Source organism: Sapajus apella, unplaced genomic scaffold, assembly GCF_009761245.1.
Source record: "Sapajus apella isolate SASKATOON/1434 unplaced genomic scaffold, GSC_monkey_1.0 scaffold6, whole genome shotgun sequence".
Taxonomy (NCBI): Eukaryota; Metazoa; Chordata; class Mammalia; order Primates; family Cebidae; genus Sapajus; species Sapajus apella.
The window spans coordinates 24367883-24388898 of record NW_022436946.1 but is presented as its reverse complement, the minus strand read 5'-3'; positions in this window follow the sequence as shown (position 1 = coordinate 24388898).

Sequence of the window (21016 nt, the reverse complement as noted above, 5' to 3'; positions counted from 1 at the left end):
GCTCCACTTTACTTTTCAGCCTTCTGTTTCTTGGAGTAAGCATATATATTCTTAGTCAAACTCAGCTATTTTCTACCAGGTGTGTTCACCTCTCTACCACTGTGCTCTATTTATGACATTCTATTTTCCCCAAAATGCTGTTTCTACCCTTCCCATTCTTCCCAGCACCTCTTGCTCATCACCACGTATCTAACTTTCACTTCATGCTTTTCTCAGGACCTCCTCTAGGAACCATGCCTTCCATGAAAGTCTTCCTGCCTGCATCATGGTCATCAGCATCACACAGGCTGGAAGGGGTCTCTCCTCTCCACTGTCACCATCAAGATCTCCTTCTTCCCTATGGCAGTACCCCCTCTACTCTGTATCTGGAGACTTTGGCCATTTGTTTTTATTTGCTTGGTTTTGTATGACCCTTAGTTTCTCAATTAGACCAATCAGAAGTTTTCTTTGTTTTTGTTAATCTGCCTCTACCTAGTTCACAAGCCCAAAGCACTGCTTGTTCATAGTGATTCTCAACTGCAGGGTACACGTGGCAAGATGGAACGAGGGGAGAGGGACAAAAAAAAGTTTATTGCCTCTTGCTATTCCACCCTGTAATTTGTGACATCCCAAATAAACTTCTCAAGCTTCAGATTCATCATACTATACTAGAACAGTACATGTATTATTTACCATTGCAGCCCCCTACAGTGTTCAACACAGTGCCTTGAATTTCCTGGAGACAGAACAAATGTTTGATGAATGAATGAATGCATTCATGGGAAACTTTCTGTTGCTTTGTACCTAGCATCTCCCTGATCCCAGGTTGGAAACACACATCCTTAAGGCAGGCTATAAAATACCTTCATCTCTAATCCTTACCCCTCCATAGCCACCCACACCCTCAGACCAGGCATTTATCTCAGGGCACAAAATGCCATTTGCCTGCTGATCAAAGGCTGTGGGAATGGGCGGCAGGAGCAGCTGTGCTCAGATCCCACCCACACCCTTCCTGTTTGCAGCAGCCCACACCAGGGGCTATTATGCTTTCGGCAGGCTAAGCAAAGTCCTTCCTCCCTCCCCTCCTTCCCTGGTCCTCTGTGGGTCTGAAGTGGCAGCCCCTCTCCCCTGGAGCCTGCTCTCAGCATTTCATTGTCCCAGGCAAGACATAGATAGTGGGCCAGACGCTCCTTTCCCCTTTCCTGGGACTCTGATAAGGCAATGAAAACAGTTCTCTATTTTCCTGCACAAAAGCTGACTTAGAAGAATGGGGTGGAGCATAAGTGATAACCAGCTAGAATTTGTTGCTTTTTGAAAAGAAATGTGGTGGGGAGGGAATGAGGGAAGACTAAAATCTTTGAGTTCCTGCTCAGGGTTGTAAAAGTCAAGCATGCCCCGTTTTCAGCCTTAGAGGCTCATTTCCTTTCTGTCAGGGAAGACACTGTCCTCAGGTCAGAGGGCCACAAGTGACTCCTCCTAAGATTGCCCAGGCCACCTGGGAACCTCCTATGCATCCCATTTACCTAGAGCGTAGCTTAGAGGTCAGGATTAAGAGAGAGGGAAGAAGACAATAATTTCTTCTGGTTTAATCTCTTCCGGTCAGGATTCTCATTCTTTGGAACCCATCTGCCAGTCAATTTCATCTCAAGGTGTGTGTTCGTGAATGTGGGGAGCTTCATATACACCCCCCACACTCTCAGTTTCCTCCAAGTTTCCCTGTCCCTGGTAAGTGCCTCCTTAAATAAACAAACAGTCTGCACTGTCCAAGTTATTTTTGGAGAGAATTCCTTCAGAGATGTAGTTGGTGTTTGGTAAACGCAGAGGTGAAAAAAATGGAGGGAAGAGATGGAGGAAGACAAGTGAAAAATGGAGGAAGAGAAGTGAATAAAAATGGAATAGAGATATACAATTTTTAAGAATGTTTTCCGGAAATACAACTTTAAAAAGTATTTTCACTGCCCTGAGACTGGTGGTGGCTTCCTGCTGCCACCACTAGTTCTGGAACCTGGTGCAATTAAAGAAACCTTCAGACTTCATCTTCTTCATCAGAAAAAGAAGGCTGTTTCCTGAGCCCAATTTAAGGAAATTAATTTTTCTGGGGATAGAGTCTCAGTAGTGGTACTGATTTCTAAAGCAACCAAGATGATTTTAATGTACAGTCAGGGTTGAGAATCTGTGAACAAGATCATCTCTGAGGTTTACCTCCTGGTTCTAAAATGTTGTAGTTCCACAGTTTAGGGCCCAGGTTTCTCTGTCTGATCTCTCTCATTTATCTAAAGACTTTATTTGGAGCTCCTTACTATCCCCAAGTTTTTCCAAAACTAGTGAAGAAAGACATTCAGCAACTGGCCATGACTGCTTCTTTTTTCACTCTTGGAACAGAAGAGCAGTCATTATTTGCTCAGTCACCCAGCGACCCAGTTTTCAAAGACATGTAAACTTGGAGCACTCTAGAGAATTAAAGGAGGGCCGTATTCACAAGCTTAACTTACCCAAGAAAAATATACAACCCAAGTGAAATAGATACAGTGAGGAGAAGATGACACAGACATAGAAGAACCCTACTAGGCAATTTAGAGTCCAATCCATTTTTTTTCTGTCATGAAACAGGCAGTATTGGACAAATGCATCCCACCAATCACAGACTGACATGGGCCTCCTCTGCTTTCCTTTAGAAAACACTTGATTATTTTTACAAAATGCACCATCTTAGATTTTGCTTCCAAAATTGCAATATACGTCATTCTTGGGATCTCTTAGTGCATCAATTTTCCTGGTTAGAAAGCCTAAAATTCATATTCCTTTTTTCACTATGGAGTTGCTCATTTTTCCTCTAGAGAGGCACTTCCACCTCTGAGTAGTCTTGGAAGGGGCTCTTTGTGACAGTTGCCTACAGGCATTCCAAATTCTCTAGTGGTTTTAAATTCAAGTATGCAGCTGAATAAATAGAAAAGGAGCAAACAGCACAAAATTAAGTCAAATACCAAAAATATCGTACAAATGGAATAGTTAGACAATAAAAGCAAAAGATAGAGATGAGTGTGTCAACTTAGATGTTTAGAATGAAATCTCAGGAATTGGAAAGGATTCTATCAGCTATATAGGTCAAATTCCCAGCGGATGCTTCCTTCAGCATCGTCAGCATCTGCCTAAACATCCATTGAGGAAGTTCACTCTTACAAGGCGTCCCATTCCAGTTTTGATTTATTTTAATTAAAATCCAATTGAAGTCAAATATCAAATTAGAGCACTGTGGATACTAGCGAAGCCCTAAAGAAAACATCAGCTCATAGCATAAGAAGAGAAAAAACACAACTTGGAAAGGAAGATTGTAGAATGGGAAACAGTGGCCTGAGATATTTATTTATGATTTCCCTTTAGAATCACTTTAAAAACTGAACATTCTCATGTCCTTTGCATGTTCCACCTAGAGAGGACTGAGATGATATATTTTCATTCAGCAGCTTCTGCTGTTAGATAAAGAACTGAGACAAACCTCTAAGGTAAATTTTTTAGAAAATAGTTTGTTTCTTGAAGCTCCAAGTATTTAGCAAAAGGTACCTCATCCTTATGTTCTGGTTATTTAACTATTATGAATAAGTAGGTAGGAAGTATTATAATCATCCCCTCCCCCCCACCAAATCCTGAACTTGTAGGAGGAGGATGGTGTCATAATTTTCAAACCAAAACCACTGGGGTCATAGAGTGTGATTTTAAATCTGATCCTTAAAAGCAAAGTTTTAACCCAAGGTACTTTAAGTAAGTAATGTAGTAAAGAAAAATAAGAACATACTGAGGGTTAACACATACACAGTTTGCTCGTTGGGATTAGTTCCAGGTCTTGATATATGGGTTTTACTCCTTCAAACAGAAAATGTTGTCTTTCAGCTTGTTGTATTAGTGATGGTAACAATATCCCATACACATCTTGTGTTTTCAGTATAAATCAAGACAGGTTTATTTTCAAGTGCAGTGGATCCTTGTGGTGTTAAAAAATGATTGTATTTTCCAGGATGGGAGAAAAATAGCAAATATTTATTAAATACTATGAGCCTGGATCTGTGCTTAGAGCTTTATATATATTATCTCATTTGAAGGAATAGTCAGGATTTGCTTTCTCTGAGGCCACCTCAGAGTGCTAGAAAACTGAATCATCATCCTCCTAGTTATATGGCACTTTACATTTCTCTGAGTACTTTCATATCTATGATCTCTTTAAAATCCTGTGTTGCAGATAGGGAAGATACAATAAAACTAAGAAGATGGGTGAAGTTGTCTAAGGATAGACAAACATGGAGTAGCAGAGCTAAAATATAAGCTAAGTCCTACTCTGTTCTCTTATTTATAAAATGAGAAACATTTATAACTTGTTTTCAAGTTTCCTTCTAGTTTCCAAAATTGCACCCTACAAGTCTTTGCCCAACACTCAGAGATAAGCAGCTCTACCAACTTCCGGAACATTTAGAAAATGGTTTGCTATCAATTCTAGGCTCCTTTCTCTTTCAGGCTTCTAAAGGTAGGTTCTAACTTTAGAAATGTACTTTAATTCAACCAAATTTAGCCCTGTTGTAAGTGCTCTGGAAATTTGAGCGACAAATGAGCTAAAGTCTCAAAGACTCCTAAATTTCCTTTGAAAGGATAAAGGAAAGAGATCATTTTAACTGGCGGAAATAGGCAAGTCATCAGTAAGTCCAGGTAATGTGAGCAGCATATTCAGGGCTACGTTTTCAGAACACTGTATGAAAATAACTTTTTGCAAGGGCTGAAATCTGTAAGCAAGCTCCATAGGTTTGGGGAACTATAGCAGAGAAGGATATCGTAATGAGGAAGCTTTATTTATTTAGCTGCTCTAATTATTCTTAGTGTCTGTCCAATGCTTAACCTGGAAAGGAGAATCAATGTGTTTTGTGCATTTAAAAAAAAATAAAAAAAGATTGAATAAGTAAATAAGAAACTATTTTTTTAAATCATTGTATTTATTTACCCATTTAACAACTATTTATTGAATGTAACTCTGTATATACTCCTTGTGCACAAGAAATTTGTAATTTAATGAGAAGGACATACATTAAAAAACTAATCACACAATTAATTTATTACTCCAATGGCATTTATTTCCCTTGACTCTAGGATTACTTCTCTCTGTCTCCCATCTGCTTTCTGGTCATCCAGTTGACCACTGTTCTTTGAGCTAAGGACTCCTTCCTGCTCCACCATGAGCCATGGGCCACACCCTACCTGGCTGCTGTTGACCAAAGATCCCCTGTGAAACTCTGCTTCCTCTTCAAGAGCCCACAGGGAGGAAGGAGGTGTGTGAGGCAAGCTTTGTCTCCATGTGCAGCCCATCTTTTACTCTCTCCATAACTTCACCACACAAAGTTGTGTGCGTGTGTCGATGTCACTGAATAGTTGGGCAAAATCAAGGGGAATTGTACAATATGAAGGAAGAAACGTCAAACTATATGTTAAATATGACTTTTTCATAGCTCGAGGGGAGATTTCCCCAAAAGTGAAACCCTCTGTAAGGGAGTAACTCTGTTCTTAACCACAGCCTCCCAAGATAATCTCACCCTTCCTTTCCCTCTGAGAGCACCATCTTTAAGTCTCCATCCACCTTTTGAAAAAGATGCTTTTGTAAATACTACATTTAAAAAACAGCAATAGTCACACTCACACACACACACACACAGTGCATACAAAACATGTGCTATCTTTATTGGTGGTTGCTTAACGCAGGAGGGCAGTAGGGATCAGAGGGCAATTCAGCCCCCACCGCTGTGCCAGGCCACCTCCAGAGCTAGCCCCTGTCTGAATCACTTCCACTGAGGTGGGTGTGGGGGGATCCACAAAGGGACATTAGAGATGGCAGGAATCTCCCGACAGTGGACCCGCTGCTTCTAACATGCTACGCCCAAACAGGAAGGGAGCAGAAGAGTTTCTAATGGTTCTACTGCCTGTGATTCCAGATGAGTCCCAATCCCAGGGCAGGAGCTACGCACTCCTGGGTGTATATGCCCTGCCGAGTTGTTTGAGGAGGCAGAAAGGGGCAGGCAGCTTGCTCCTGACTCCCCCGTGGAGGGGCGAGGGGAGGCCTCCACAGAGACTCCAAACCCGGGGTACAGTCTGTTCTTCGGTGCCTTCTTGGCCTCTTTGCTGCCTCAGACTTCAGGAGCCCCCAAGACCTGGTCACCGAGGGGCCACAGGCGCCAGCCCTGACCGCACTCTCCCGCGGGCCCCGGGGCTGCTCCCCCACCCCCGTTACCTTTGTTTTCCTAGTCTGTTCCTCCCTGAGCCTGTTTGTGAAGGAAACCCTCTCTCCCTGCTTCCTGTGTCTCTGTCGTTTCCTCCCATTGCCATTCTACACTGTGGCACTGAGGGCCATTGTTTTTCTTTCTAACCACAAGTCCAGACCCTGGGAATGGCAAGTAGGTGCGCGAGGACGCGGGGGCAGGCGGCGCCGCGGGCTGGGGCCGAGCTCCGAGCCGGGAATGCCAGGGAAGCGGCGGGCTGCTGTCTGCTGGGCAGCTCGGGAAGGAAGGAACTCAGTATCAGGAGACAGCTTCTTGCCAGTTAATCCTCAGGCACTATCTAAACGAAGGCATGTTCCCAGAAGGGAACACGGGAGATGTCTGAAAGTCCTGATAATCATCTTCGTCAAAGGAAGCTGTGACTGTCCCATTTGCTTTCTGACTTTTTAACATATCCTTATTGCTTTTAAACTAACTGAAAAATAAACTGAGTCTTTTTTATTGGGGAGCTTAACAGGGACACGAAGCCAGGTGCTGGACACATGGATACCTCGTTAGAAATGAATTTCCTTGCCGTTCTATTCAGTGCTTCTGCGTTATCCGTTTTGATCAGCCCGGTTATTCGCCCAGCCCGCGCTGTAGTGTTAAGATAAACTACTCCATGTTTTCTTGGCAGCGTTTAAATCAGACAGGTTCTCACAGGAGCTCCGATCTTGGGTTGTTTTCCTGAGCACAGGGAGAATGAACTGCAAAAGTAGCTGGTCTGGGGAAAGAGGAACGTGATGTCTTTTTAATTACCATTGAAATGCCAAAGCCTGCTTCATGTGTTGATTTCCAAATATAAATAGGAGGAACACTGTGGTCCATATCCCACTGCAGGACTAAACCAATAACACGTGGGCTTTGCTTTGTAATCCAAGACGTTTCTTTCTTTCTTTTTAGTTCAACTCTAAGAAAGTAAACTGAGCAAGATTTGACAGACAATTTCAGCTTGGTTTCATATGAGATGTATCGAAGCACACTTATTTTGTTGACTGTTACCTAGCAGAAGATGGTTGTTCTATTTTGGTAGCATTTGTTCCATAAAACTTTCAAGGTTTTTGCCAGCTCCTTTCATTACACCTTTCCTGCCAGTTATGACACTAAGGGTCACTCATCAAAGAGATTTTGTTTATTTCAAGTTTTAATGGGCAATGTGGTTACTAGGGACGTGTAAATTTTCAGGTTTCTGTTAAAGCGGTAGAAAGTTATAAAGCACATAATGGAAAAGAAACATATCAAATTCCTTTATTTCAAATAAAGTTGTGTTTTTCATTAAAAGATTTAAGAGTGCCCTGTGCCAGCCCCATACCACAAAGCTACTGATCTTGGAACACGATTTAAATATTGATCAGTCACCATTTACAATTTTAAAAAATAATGGATCATACTACTTTGTATCAGGAGCAAACTTACGTTTGCAAAATCCTTTCCAGGCAATCGCTTCCCCCCCCTCCTCCCGCCAAAAAAATCAGATACATAGAAATCATTTTTGAGAAGACATTCTATTAAAAAGAGTGAATAATTATTTTTAATGGAGAGAGATTTTGTTTTCAAAAGATGGTATTTTTTCAAGAGACTTTTATTGCTGGAATTACCTTATTGTTCTTTTCTTGAGTTACAAATGAACTCTAGAACATGCTAATATATATAAGGATAAAATGAAATGATTTCTGAGTTCTACTTCAAAGTAAAGAGAGGTGAGTTGTTCGAGGCTTATATGAAAGAAGACAGGTGAGGCATTAATAGTGTGTGTGGGTGATGTGTGCAAGAGGGTTCATCACGGTATTCTGGCTACTTCTGAACATTACAACTATTCAATAGTAACGAAATGAAAAAGAACAGTGTAAGACATAAATAAACATGCTTTTTTAAAATAGAGAATTAAGTATCATTACCTCTTCATTTAATAACACTTTATTGACATGCTCTTCTGGTGCTATCTTCTTGCAGAGGCCAGAAATGTTGGAACTCTTGGAAATACAAAAATCTGAGCAGGTATATCACTTTTCAGATATCCAGAAAAAGAAATGCAAATCACCTAACTGTGTGCAAATAATCTGACTTTATTAAAGCTGTCAATAGCCCAGTCTAAACAATTTCTAATTCAAACTCTCAAATCACTGCTTCTTAGGGTTGGGTGGCCTCTTAAAGGCATTCCTTAGAAGTCCATGGTGACATTATTTAGGGAACTAGTTACTTTCTTCACTTTGCATATTTCTAGGTAGAAGATTGAGAAGAACTCTGAGAAATAACAGTATTGGTGTATAAATCTTAGAAACGTGTTTTTCCACCTCTGGCTCTACAACAAACAAGTAACACACAAGCTTAGCTAGGAGTGTTCTAGAATTTGCTTCATCAAGACGAAGCTGTTTTATGAAAGAGTAAAACTTCATCATCATGTGAAAGAGGAAAGGACATTTTACTCACAGAGAACACCATTCTTGATCCATGCAAGGTCCAGACTTCTAAGACGACCTCTCGGACTCTTGTTGGTATTCTTTCTCTGTGCTTCTGCAGACCGACTCCCATGAATCAAGATTTTCCCAACTCCGGATGACCAATCAGCTATTGCAATATCTTCCTCCTAGAATATCTCATTTTCCTCAGGTTGTCTGTTTTACCTGATTAATTTACACAGACATATACCAAAAAAGTGTTTAATAATGAATAAAGCATCCATTGCCAGCAAATACACCACATAGGAAAATAAGTTAGGATCATCCTGCCCCGCAGACAGTTAACCAATTTCATTACGTGGTCCAAAAGAGGAACAGATAAAATGGCCCACTTTGTTTTAAACATTTATGGTATTTAGAGTTTGCCCTCCTAGAGGAGATTGAACAACCAACCTTTGGCATTGCATGGGGAAATACCTCACTTTGGCATGTGCAATATTTATATATTAGGCCATTAGGGATACTGGCTGTCCTCTAAACTGAGCTAAAACAGAAAAGAATCCTGCCTCTGCGTGGGTTAAATAAAGACCACAAGTTACAACAGTCAGCCTCAAAGTATTTCATGGGCCTCTCCCCAGACACTCATTCAACTTTTCTGGAATCTTAATCCTATTCTGCACCTTTTGATCAGGCCAAGCCCCAGACCATGGGTGACTTATCGGAAGGGCTGGAATTTGCACTGTGCCCCATACACCCATCTCACTGGCCACTTGTAGGCTGGATTATGGGACTGACACTTCAACACTCCCAAGTGGAGGCCTGTGAGTGGCTCATGGTCTCCATCACAGGCAAGGTGCCACAAGTCAAGTGGGAGGTCAAGCAGAACACACCAAGCGGCCCTGTCTCTGGCTCTTCCTAGCTCCATGTTAACAGAAATATCTTTCTTCACTCCACAACACCAGAGTTAATCTTTTTTTTTACTATAGACGTGAGTTTCCGAGTTCTCCTTCCCTTCTGCATAGCTTTTCCTTTATGGGGTGGTTTTGCCTTGCCTTCTCACTGACTTCCTATTTCACCCCAGGAGGCAGCTCCTACCTGTGCTGCAAGCCTCCAGACGGCTTCTCATCTTCCAGTCTGACCAGGTTGCCTGTTATCAACCTCCAGGCTCACTGTCTTCAGGGGTCTGCTTTTAGGGACAGCAGTAGGCCCCAGGCCTTCAACCCATTTCCAAGTTAACTTGGTCAGTTACTAAGATTAATTAATATTCTCTGCTCCCAACATAATTATCCATCATATGTGTCTCAACCCCTAATTTGTTACCAATTTTAGCTAAAAATTATAAAATGGTAGCTATGTAAGCCCTTCGTGACCTCTCTCCCTGACCTCACCCCTCAATTCGCCCCGCTCTCCCACTAATTCCTGGAATGGTAGAGGTCCCTCACTCTGCACCCCCAGCCTGCCCTGCCAACCTTGCATAGTTTCTACTCCAAAACCTTCTCTCCCCCTTCCAGAGTATCAGGGGTAACAAAATTTATTTTTCTCACATGGCGTTTCTTCCTGACCTATCCTATAGTTAGTTAACTGTTCTACAGTGAACAAGTGTCAAATACTAATTAACACAAAAATATTAATAGATAAATAGGACTGAGTGTATGATACCTCCAGAAGTTATTTTAACAAAAGAAATGTTTTTAATACCAGAATTTTCAAGCACCCAGGGACATGATTGGCCAAAGAAAAATATATTTATTTAGAGGCTAAAGGTCCTTTCCTTTTCATATAATCGTACCACACATTATTCTATGTGAATGATCCTATTTGGCTTCATGTCAAATGACATGGAGGTCATGCAGTGGCCACCGTCATTTCTGCTGAAACTCACACTCCTCCAGATCTAGATGGCTGTCATCAATGCTGCTACTGCTCTCTCTGAGTGGCTGTATGACGCAATGGAAATAATCGGTCAGACTTGGGTTCCAGGACCGAGTTCACAATCTACTAGCCGGGCAATCTTGGCCAAGTTATTAACTTCTTTGAGGCCACAATGTTCTGATCTGTAAAATGGAAATTTATTACCTATGTCCGAGATACGGAGCAGACTGAATGAGGCAACACATGTGGTTGTTTCATGCAGTAATTGCCTTTAAAGCTACCAATGAGTAGTTCTTTGAATCATTGTTTTAACACAAATGTAGTCTGATATTTTCAGTAAATATGGATTAATTTGCTTGTGACTTGTCATTTTTTCAATAATAGTTGCTTCAGTCAGCACTGCAGAGCTAGCAAATAACAGACCACCTGATTGGATTAAGTCCTGCAAAGTTCAGGATAACACTGAGATCGCTTTTGGCTTATTCTTGACTACTTAGTGTTCCTTTCATGGGAAACTTGGAAATAAATGGAAAAGATGTCGGAAGTGAAAACATGGAATGTCTTAATATTACTCTTCCTGCAGAAGGCAAGAATTGCCTCCACATTCATGTTTTGAATATAAAGGCTAGGCTAGTATTTAAATAGCACAAATATTGATTCTCCAGCCTGTCCCTTGAGAATATTCACCATAGAAGGGTAAGATTCACTGTGAAGAACTCTTCCTAAATAACAAATCTAAAATTTCCCTTTTTCTTGATAATTCCAAAGGATCCTAATATATTCACAAATGAATGCTTGATTTGTGAAATGTCCTATTTCTGTATAACAGTCATCTAAGCCTACCTTAGGAAAAGATAACAGTTATTGATTTTTTAAGTGTATGAGGAAAAGAAAATATATTTGGCTAAAGCTGTCACCTCCTCTTACATTAGTGATTGCTCTCTCCTCACCACACCAGTCATTCAAAATTTGCTTTATAGATTCTTCTGTCAGTGTGCTTTCATATAAAAGTCAAAAATCTTCTCGCTTCCTGGACTAGGAAACAATATGCCAGTATTTTCTTTATTTCCCTTGGAGTCACTGTTGTAAATCTGTGGCAGTTTAGGTGGTTAGAAAGTTAAAACTAATTAAAAGGTGGATATTATTTATTACCCTTATTTCAGAGTTGAGGTTTTGCAGGCTCTGGGAGATTCCAGTGGTGCCTAGGTCCAGGGGTAGAATTGAGATGAAAACCCAGGAAAATCTGATATGACACTACTCTGATGTACTGAGGCTGGTATCACAGACGGGTCTTGTAGAAGCCAGTTGACTTTGTATTGTTTGCTTCACCTGAGCCATAGCCAGGTATCATCCTCCCAGCGTGCTGCTGTCATGAGAGGTGCCAAGTGAGAGAGTGAAAAAGCAGCACACACAGCCTCTGCTGAAACCATCCCGCAGAGTGAATGCTCCAGGAATGGGGTGGCTGGCTCACTTGTTTTCCTTGTTATTTAGACTCTGGTCTTCCTCTTTGTATTTCAGTGAAAAAACGAAAACAAACAACAAAACACACACACACACACACACGCACACGTCCCTAATATGTCTAATTCTGAGTTCACTTTCCCATTTGCCGACTAGACTTCCCCTTTTGGCTTTAGTCACCTTTGATGAACCTTCATCCCTCTTTCCCCTCACTCAGGAGATCACAGCAACTGTTCCTTTCAAGGATCTTAATTCCTTCATTTCTCCTGCTGCCTCCACCTTGATCCTGTGTATTGGAGCTTCTTTTCTTTTCTTTAAAAAAATTTTTTTTTTCTATATTGGGTCTCACTCTGTCGCCCAGGCTGGAGTGTAGTGGTGCAATCATGGCTTACTGCAGCCTTGGCCTCCCAGACTATAACAATCCTCCCACTTCAGCGTCCTAAGTAGCTGGAACTACTGATCTGCAAAATGGAAATTTATTATCTACCTCCGAGTTACTGAGCAGATTGAAGGAGGCAACACAGGTGGTTGTTTCGTGCAATGCATGCCACCACACCCAACTAATTTTTGAATTGTTGTAGAGACAGGGTTTTGCCAAGTTGCCCAGACTAGTTTCAAACTCCTGAGCTCAAGTTATCTGCCCACCTTGGTCTCCCAAATTGCTGGGATTAGTGGCATGAGCCACTATGCCAAGCAGTAATTTTTTTTATTATTTTTTTTAACATTTACACCTTAACTGCTGGAGTACAGTTTCATATCTAGGTCCTTGTAAGAATCTCTAAACTAATTTCTCACTTTCCAGAACCTCCCTACCACCACCCTTAACACATACAGATACTCATAAACAAGCCTCCCAATCTATCAAATCTTTCTTTTTTTCGAGACAGAGTCTCACTCTGTTGCCCAGGCTGGAGTGCTATGGCATGATCTTGGCTCACTGCAACCTCCACCTCCCGGGTTCAAGTGATTCTCCTGCCTCAGTCTCCCAAGTAGCTGAGACTACAGGTGCCTGCCACCACACCCAGCTAATTTTTGTATTTTTAGTAGAGACCGGGTTTCACCATGTTGGCCAGCATGGTCTTGATCTCTCGACCTTGTGATCCACCTACCTCTGCCTCCCGAAGTGCTGGAATTGCAGGTGTGAGCCACCACGTCTGGCTTCCAGTCTATCCAGTCTATATCCCATGGTGCTTCCAGATTAAATCAGCTTGAAGTCCAATTGGTGTGGTGGAAAAAGCACAGTGTGTGGAGACAAAGACCTTGTTCTTAGCACTGGCTCTACCACTAACACGTTATTTGACCTTGGTTGAGTTATAGAAAAGGTTGAACTAAAATACTGAAGTAGAGAAGTCGGTCAAATGAAGCAGGGGCCAAGGGTGCATATCAGAATGGCCCAATCTACTGCTTATTTTTATTTAGCCTCACCATCTAGATCCATTCTTTGCCCTGATTGGTGTCCCAGGAGGCTAACCCCTATAGACTGTATCATTGGATTCCTTTTGGGCAATGGGAGGTAGAGACAGAGATGCAGAGACAAAGGGCAATGGAGGAGAAAGAAACTGGAGTATTTCTCAGCTGCTGTCCCTTTCCTGTTGAGCAGACTCTCCTACAAGATTCCAGCTCTCACTGGACTCTAGTAACATTACTTCCATCCCCTGCCTGTGCAGACCTGAGGACGCATATTCTTACAGCAATGTGGCTCTAGAAGTGTTGTCCTCAGACCAGCAGCATCAGCATCATGTGGAAACTTCTTAGAAATGCAAGTTCAGGAGTTCCAGCCCATATATATTGGATGAGAAATTTAAAAGGTGAGCTCTAATAATCCGTGTTTTCATAAGCACTTAAGGTGATACATTTGAGAACCACTGCCTTAGAGGAGATTGCTGGGCCTGACCCCCAAACTCTCTGATTCAGTAGGCTAGGAGGTGGGACCCAATAATTCGCATTTTGAACCCTTCCCAAAATTAGACTTTGAGAACTACAGCTCTAGATCAGCTGCCAACCAGCCCCTTTTCTCTGTTGGGAAAAGCAAGCCATTTTTGCCACTTAAAAACCTTAAGTGAGTTCACCTGGAGCAGATGCTGCCTCAGGTAATGCCAATTCTTCTTAAGACCCATTTCCCCAATACTCTAAATGTGCCTATAGGCTCATAAGGAGAATTCAATCCCTGTGCAGTTTTGAAGAAATGCAAGGTTTGCTCCTCAAGAAGACACAGCTCACTCAGCAATGGAACTATGAATATTGTCTAACCTCATTTCATTTTTAACTTGTGAGTTAGATTTTGTTTTTATTCTCCTCGTAGAGATGAGGAAACAGGGTCTCAGAAAAGATGTTGCTCACTGAAGAACTGAAATTCAGATCTTCTGAGTACAAACTCCAGGTTCTTTTTATTACATGACACTATTTCCTTTAAAATAAAAACTTAAAAATAATATTAAATTTTTTACTCAGGCCTAGATCAATTTGGACTCAGTGCCTGTTGCTTTTTTCCAAGATACAAAAATTCTGTAACAATATGAGCAAAAAGTAAGTATAAAATACTACTTCTAAATCGATCATTTTCTATATTTTATTTAATTAAATTCAATAAATTTATTTAAGCATATAGAATGTGTCCCAGATGCTACAGAATGAAATATATATGTGATTTAGTCCCTGTGCTCACATAGTTCAAATTAAGTCATCTAGTTAAATAGAAGCAGGCATCTAAATAAAAACTGCAATAGAGATGCTTTAGGAACACTACATTTTAATTGCCTATTTATTTAGACTCCCTAGACACCAACTCTCTTGAGCTCAGAGATCTGGTGTTTTTTATATTCTCAGCACTAAGCACAGTGTCTAGAACAGAGTAGATGTTCCACAAATATTTACAGAATAAATGAATTACTAAATTAATGAAAAAAGTATAATGGAGACTCAGTTGAAGAAGCAATTAATTTTGACTTTCTGTACTAGGAATAGCTACATTTTGACAAATGGTAGAGTGATTTTTTAAAGAATCCATGAAAACAACTTATCTGCATACTGGAGTTTTGTTGTGTAAGGGTATATTGTTTGTCATGCTTATAATTGGAAGGGCCTTAACATGAGCAGAAAGACATATTCACTCCCATAGAGAGAACTTTTGCGTATTCTGCCATAATAAACAAATACTCTTGTTCCAATAAACAGATCCTCCAAAAAAAGTAGACCTAATTTAATTCCATTAAGACTGAAAGTTTCCCACAACTGTTTCATTTAAATCTACCTCTACTGCAAAAACATCCACAGTCCAAATTTTCTGAAACTTTCCATTTGTATCACATGAACTGCCCTTCTAGCACTATTTTATCATTTCTTTGGTCATATAATTTACACTCATTCATTTATTTATTCAATAATTTACTAAGCACAGAGCCATCTCCTGGTTCATTCTGCAATTCTGGTACCTACATGCCTCCAATTCAAATGTAAAGAGACTCCGTTATTTTTCTCTAGGTTCATTTCTTCCACGTTGGAATTAGCACACTGTTCATCAGACATTTAGCAAAATGCTTGCCATCTGACAAACTAAACTGAAAGCACTTCCTCTCCCAGAGGAATTTAATTACAAGAGTAACTGTTGTCTCTGTTAGTGTAGCATAGGCCCCAAATGATTCATCCATTCAAATGCAGTTACACATAGTGTCAAAGGGGCAAAACCCAGGGAGGTTACAAGAAAGATTGAGAGTCATTTGGAATGCTCTGACATCAGATGCCAAATCACCAATAGGAAAAGGGGATTTTTGAAATACCTGGATCTCAAAGCCTTAGTAGTCCTGCCTATGGGATCCAGAAAAGTGTCAACCAAAGTTAAGCCGCTCTTTTGGACATACTTTGAAGAAAATCATCTTTGGTGCCCGATTTAAACATTTGTCTTCGATTGAAAGTTTATATTTGATCCTTGGCCATGTTGAAATACGTATCTCTAATTGCAAACAAAGCTGTTAAAACAGCCAGAATGGCCATAAGGATATAGTCCTCAGAAGCAGATCCAAAGGCTCATTGGCAGGCAAAGCCTTGTGGCCACTTTGCAAAACCTTTAAAGTATTGACATCAACTCAAAATATGTGGCAGCCAAAGTATGAAAACCCTGTGACTTCCTGGAGAGGTGCCAGTCTTCTGTTGGTAGCACTGGGAAGTTCCACCACAGGAGAGACTCATGGAGAGACACAGTGACCAGTGTGAAACACATTGGTGGTCCCTCTCTTCTCACTGCCCCACGTGTGGATGGTGGAAATTGTCCCATCAGTTGGCCTGAGTTGATGTTTCATGCTGCCTAAAGAAACTTGGAACCAGCTTTATTTTCATTATTCAAATGTGGGCCTTCTCATGTCAGAGTCTAGGGCCAAGTAAGATCCACTAATTAAGTAAATATTAATAAAAATTGAATTCCTTAAGTGAATAGAACTTGCAGCCACAACATTGTCTTAGATTATCCATAAAGATAGGAGAGCATGGTGTTCTGATTAATCAGATCTTTTGCTTACACAAGGACTATGGATAATCCCATATATAAACTACCAGTTTTCAAAAAATTAGAAGACAATATGGTCACCTAGTATTGAAACCATACTGAGCAAAGCCATTCTTGATTCAGAAGGCGCCTCAGAATGTAATGTGCCTCAGGGTCACCATTAAACATGTCATTTTTAAGAGCTGCAGAATAAACTCACTCCCCACAGACCTACTCTGGGATATGCACTTTTAAACAAATTCTTCACATTAATTCAGTTGCTTGTGATTTATTTCTGTCTCATAAAATGGAGTTCAGTGCATGAAGAAAGAAATTCTATTGGTTTGAATGTGGGAACTCAGATTCCCACGTCCAGATATAACCAGCCTTGTATTTGTACGTATTTTTACATGGTTGAGGCAGCACTGCATAGAAAAATTGTATTATGTTTTTACTTAAGATTCTATGTAGCATGAGCATTTTTACATGTCACTGAACTCTTTATTAGCAAATTATAATTGCTATATAATATTACCTCAAAGAAATCAATTATAATATACTTTACCACTTCACAGTTTTGAACATTTATTTAATTAGTTTCTTTCATTTAGGTATCATAAATATCGTTGTGATAATTGTTTCAGTGTTCTAATCTTTGATTGTTTTCTTTTTCTTGCTTCTTTTTTTTTTTTTCTTTTCTTCTGAGACAGGGTCTCACTCTGTCGCCCAAGCTGGAGTGCAGTGGCACAATCTTGGTTCACTGCAACCTCTGCCTTCTGGTCAAGTGATTCTCTAGCCTCAGCCTCCGGAATAGCACATGCCACCATGCCTGGCTAATTTTTGTATTCTTTGTAAAGATGGGGTTTCACCATGTTGCCTAGGCTGTTCTTGAACTCCTGAGGTCAAAGTGATCTGCCAGTCTCGGCCTCCCAAAGTGCTGGAATTACAGGCGTGAGCCACTGAGTCCGGCCTTTGATCATTTTCTTAAAACAACTCCCTTGAAATGAAATTATGATCAAAGTGTTTGATGATTTTTAAGGTTATATGTATATGTGTATACATATATATGCATACACACACACTATATATATAAGCATACATAATATATATAATATATATATATATGTGTGTATATACATAAATTTTCCCCACAGGTTTTCCAATTTATTCTCTATAAGCAGTATTTTTAAGTGTTCATTTTAGCACCATCAACACATTAAAAATACACTTTAATTGGTTTTTATTTTATTTCAACTTCTAGTTATTTCTTTCCCACATCTCTCCTGGTAGATTGTCTTTGTCTTATCCAATCATTGATTGGTTACCTGGCAAGTTCTTCTGAGTGCAGGTTTTTTATTGTTTGGTTTTGTTTTTGAGAAGCAGTCTCACTTTGTTGCCCAGGCTGGAGTGCTGTGGCATGATCTTGGCTCACTGCAACCTCTGCCTCCCGGGTTCAAGCAATTCTCCTGCCTTAGCCTCCTGAGTAGCTGGGATACAGGCATGTGCCACCATGCCTGGCTAATTTTTTATATTTTTAGTAGAGACGGGGTTTCACCATGTTAGTCAGGCTAGTCTCGAAATCCTGACCTTGTGATCCGCCCACCTCGGCCTCCCAAAGTGCTGGGATCATAGGCTTGAGCCACCGCATCCGGCCTGAATGCATTTTTTATTTTTTTTAAAAAGCATATTATACATCTATACCTGCTCTTAGGTTACAGTTTCTTTCTGTAATAAATCAGGATTATTCTTATAATTTCAAATGATTTGGGAAAGGAGATTGCATGTAACTAGAACACAAAAACTCTCAGCTACTCTCTGATAAGTTTAAGCTGACAAGTAGAGTCTGGTATGCTTCCGCGTTTTCTGCAGGAGAGATATATATGGCACTTAGAAAATTTATCTGAAAATTCACATTCCTTTTCAAATTATTGTATAGAAATAACACAAGATTTTGAAAAAGACATGAATAACCCAGAAAAAAAACATTGAAATATTTATGTTTTCCATTTTTCTTTGAATAGGTATCTCAAGGAAGGAAAACTGTTTCAATCTGAAAACAATATAGCCATGTATCTGCTTTGTTCTCTTCTCCATTTCCAGGTTTCTCAAAGTGGGCAGGGCTGGCTTGAAAAGCAATGGAGAAAAAGTTCAAGAGATCGATGAGGGTGATGTTCGCACAACAATGTAAATGTACTTAGCGTTATAGAGCTGTACACTTAAAAATGGTTAAAACGGCAAATTTTATATTATGCATTTTTGACTCTCTGTGTCCCCCAAAAAGTAATGAAGGCTTTTTCTTTTCATCTTCTGGTACTCTCTGAGCCTCCTGCTGTCTGTTAACCAACCCCTACAATTCCGCACAACTTGATAGCAGCTGGGAGTGGTGGGGGGATTTCGAATGACTCAGGAAAGCTAGTTGACTGAGAAACTGCCTCCCAGATCTTCTTCCAAATTAGCAGCAATATGAGTACAGCCATGAACATGACTATATTTGAAAAAAAGAATACCAGAAGAGTAGCAGCTGCTGCTTTGCTGCGGCTTGGTGACTTGGAGGTAAGGCTTAGAATTGCCATGAGAGCCCTAACTACAGGCAAAGTCACCCTACAAATGTACCTTGCATTCCACAACGGGAAGATTTCTGGAAATGTGGCATGTAAACTGAAATCCATAAAATAAATCATTTATGCAGAGATGAATATAGTAGTCGTATTTCAGTTATATAAATAAAGCGCATGAGACAAAAGAGTCCAAACTATAGAATTCAACCTTTTAGAAATATTTTAAACATAAAACCCTGCTTTTGTTTAAATAGTTAGCACCCATCCTCTCTTCCACCTGCAAGAAGACCACAAAACTCAGCTTACTTCTTGGTGGAAATTAAATGAGAACAAAAGCAAGTATAAATAAAATGTTATAATATTCTTATGCAAATACAAGAATGTGTTAAAGAATTAAAGAAACCTTTTAAATATGTAAAAATAAAAGCAGTAAACAAAAAGAGATTTTTTTAAGATCTAAGAGCAGCTAAAATATCTTGAGCACATACTCTGAGCAAGGCACTGTTCCAAGTCCTTACCTGTATTAACCCTTTATTCCCCACACACCCCTACCAGGAAAGGTACTACTGCTGCCCCATCTGACAGATAAACTGAGAACCAGAGAGTTAAGGAACTTGCCCAAGGTTAGCAATTAGCTGCAATACTCTGAATCTCTAAGTCGTATTGCTTTTCCAGACTGTACCTAGAATTTTACTCTGTGTCTAAAGTTGGCAATAAACTGAAAGAAGAAAAACGTGGTTGCATTTGGGTTGTAAATAGAAGCATCTGTGGTCTTTCCCAGGTCTGAGAAGCACTTCTTTGAGAAATGATATTGATTTTTATTTAAAGAAAATTTAAAAGAGAATTAGATTATTTTCTACTGACTCTCAAGTTTGGGCAGTTAACAAACTTCAGTTATGTCCCAGATTTTTCTGTGATTTGAATTGTCATTTGAAGCCTGTCTGAGGAGGGATGAAGAAAATCAAGACTTGGCAAAAGGCTTAATGCAGTGTAGCATCTTTCCCTGAGCACCCGCATCCTGAGATGCGGATATTTTCCATCCCAGCAGCAGCTGCTGAGATGATGGTGAGGACGGAGTGTTGTACAGACTGAAGCTCATCATCTTAAGACACCACTTATCAGAAAGGTCAGAGCCCTTTGCATGTCCTCTGTTTCCTTTTCGAGGAAAGCCTTTGTTCTTTGCCCTGCCCCGCCCTCAAATGCCAACACCCAGCCCCAGGCTTCCTAGCCCACGTATAGGCTTGGAGAGGAATTGTAAGATCTTTGACTTTTACTTACTGATTTCAAGAAAGCCAAATCCAGAAACCCGGGGCTAAGGGTAGGATAACTTCAAACTGGACCCTCGTGCAAATGTTTGGAAGCTTGGATCACATCTGGCTGGAAAGTGAGGTTACGGGTTGATAACTTATCAGTGCTTTGCACTACTCAGTTAAACTGATGAGCACAGTCTGGAAAAGTGGCCAGCATCAGCTCACCTCACCGTGGATGGAAAGGCACTGATGATTACATTCTCAACAAAGCTGGTGACTCAAGGGTTGCCGTTAGTGACCAACTTATTTACTGCTTTCTTCAGTTTCCATTCTTAGGACTACTTCCACATTCACAAAACAAAGACTCTGTATGCTACATTTATTTCCAAAAAAAGCTTTCTAGTGCTGATACGGATATCATGACTCCAGCAATGGATAGAACATGGTTAACTGCCAGAGATTTGGGTTCTTTCTACAGAGAAGGAGCATTAAAGATGAACAACACCCAGCAGAAAGAAACCTGGAAATCTCCAGGCCTCTCCATTACCATGTGACCGGAAGCAATTCAGTAAACTTCCAGAGCTGCAGGTTCTCATCTGGAAAACAGCAAGCACTCCTAGATCTGCCTTTTTTCACCTGGTTGGTTCAACAATCAAATATCATGTAAATATCAATGTAAATGAAAGTGCCGTCTACATGGTCACTGACTATGTGAGTAATAACATATTACCCC